This window comes from Manacus vitellinus, unplaced genomic scaffold (genome assembly GCF_001715985.3).
Source record: "Manacus vitellinus isolate BGI_N305 unplaced genomic scaffold, ASM171598v3 scaffold_86_pilon, whole genome shotgun sequence".
Lineage (NCBI taxonomy): Eukaryota > Metazoa > Chordata > Aves > Passeriformes > Pipridae > Manacus > Manacus vitellinus.
Genome location: NW_021940851.1, coordinates 1,471,000 through 1,473,554, shown reverse-complemented (window position 1 = coordinate 1,473,554; position 2,555 = coordinate 1,471,000).

The following is a 2,555-nucleotide window of genomic DNA, read 5'->3' as shown; positions in this document are numbered from 1 at the left end:
TGGAAGCTCCTGGGATGAGGGGCGTTTAAATCTGGCAGGCAAAATCCAGCCTGGCTAAGGTGATTTGGTTATTAATGCCCGATTTAAACTCGGCCCTGACTCCTCATTCCTTCGGGAATCGCCGGCAGAAAGGAGCTGCCAGAGGATTTTTACACCTCCCAAAACAGGGAGAAGGGTTCACATCCCAGGGGCTGAGAGGGGAGAGGCTGGGAAATGGAATTCCCAGCGGGATCCGGGGGTTTCCTGCCGTGAATTATGGGTGATATTCAGATAACTGCCCCGAACTTTGGCCAGGCTGAATTCAGAGTCGGGAAACAACACCCGGGTCGGGTGTGTTTGGGCAGGGAAGGTTTTCGGGGTCATGGACAAAAAGGGGACAAAAATACAACTAATTTCTGGTATTTTATGGATCAGAGCTTTAGAACTTCTTTCTAACCTGTGCCTGCAATCCCACCAAAATCACTGGAAACGGCAGCCATCCACAAATGGGAATATTCTGTGTGTAGGAACCACCCTGGGGGGTGGTTTCTCCCCTCTTCTTTGGCCCTTCTGGACTAAAAGCATGGGGCAGGGGGGGATATTTTTTTCTCAGAGTGACCCTAAAGCTCAGGAAATAAAAGCAGAGAAGTAGAAGACATTTGAGACCTTTTCTCATGCACATCCTGCACATCCTGAGCTGGCTGAGGCTGCTTCTGCCAGCCAGAATTGGCCTTAAAATTGAAATTAAACTCAGTGCCAGCACACAGGTCATGGCAGAAAAACGTGGCCAAAATTAGAGAGCAACCTAAACTGAGAATAAAAGCATCTGTTGTGTCCCTGTGCCCCCAAATATCAGGATTTGGGAAAATATTTGTGAATGAATAAAGACAGAAGGAGGAAGGAGGAGCATTTTTGACTTAAGGCTGCCTAGAAAATAACCCCATAATTTCAGTGGAGAAACACTGCAAAGCTGGAATATTTTCCTTCCCCTGGAGCTCGATTTTGGGAGTGGAGACTGAATTAGCTCTTGCTTTCCCTCTGTCCTGCTCTTGGCAGCAGGAAAAGGGGTGTAAAAAGAGGGAGTCTGGAAGTTCTGGGCAGTGGCTTAAAGTGGGTTTTAAGAGCAGATCCCCAAGGCTGGGCTTAAATAGCTTTTCATGTGTTTTGATGGGGAAAAAAAGGGGAGAGTGGATTCCAGCGTGGGTCAGGGTGGACTCTGGAATTTGGGGATTACTGTGTGTTTAATTCCACGTGCAGCCAGGGCTGATAATATAAATATATTATCCATGATCTCCCTGCTCCTTCAAACTTCTGTTTGAAACTTCACCCTCCTCTAACACCACTAGAAACTGGGGAGTGACTACTGGGCTGGTTAAAATTAAAATGAAATTCAATTTAAATTAAAATTGCAATTGTGGCCTGGCCTGGCCCTAATTCCTTGCTTGTACCTGGTTCTCTTTGTTGGAGAGAAATGTAAAAATAAGGCCCATAATAGGAGAAAAATGCCCAGGAAAACCATACAGGGATAGAGCTGGAATGATCCTGGCAGCTTCCCTGCTTGGGAACACCATACAAGGCCAAAATTAAAATGCTTGGGGGTCTTTTCAGTCATAAAGTAAATAAAGTAATCAAGTTTTAAGGCTCAGGAAGAGAATTCCTGAGGCTCCTTGGCTGGAAGAGCAAAGCAAGGTCAGAATTCCTTTAAATCTTCCACGAGCTGCTCCCTCCGTTTCCATTTCCCAGGAAACAATATCTTATATTTTCTTTAGATAACCAAACTTGATATTCCTGGTGTCCTCAAAGGCAAATGTTCTCAAAGGTCACCCAGATGTCCTTTGCAGTTGGTCCTTTGGGAATTCACCTTGTGACGTCTCCAAAGGCTTTTTTTTCTCCCTTTATTTATCAGGAAACTTCTGTAAATGCCCTGATTTGACCCTTAAACAAAGTCAAACTCTGACTAAAATGACTCTGGTAATTTTAAGCAATGTCAGATTTATCTCTGACTTAGAAGTTTATTTCTAAATTAAAATGATTATCTGATTATTTATACGTAGAGGACTCAACTGCCAGAATCACAACAGCAGATTTCATAATTCCCAGGGTTTCTTGGGATTTATCTGTGCCAAACAACCCAGTTGGAGCACAAGGCCTTCCCTGGGATTGCTCATCTTCCAGAACATTCCTTCCTTGGTTTCAGGGTTAGATGGATCACAGCAAAAGCTGACCATGAGCACAAGGTAATGGATTTTATCCAGTGAAAAGCAACAGGATTTATTCAGTTTTGGGACGTTTTTGGTCACCAAATCATTTCTTTTCGTTCAGGGAGTTATTTCATTCCTAAGATTTCACTTGTCCAAAGCAGAATTTCCTTGCACCATCACTGAGATATCCTGGGCTGACTTGACATGGAGCTGGGCAGAATTATGAAAAGTGCTGATAAATGAGGATTTAAAAGCTTTGCTGGGAGAAAAAAAACCATGGGAACAGCAAGTGCTGCCTCCCTGCCCCCAAAACCCACGGTCACTGTGTCCAACTTCAGTGGTAATGGGGGTTTCATATAAAAAAAAATCTCCTTT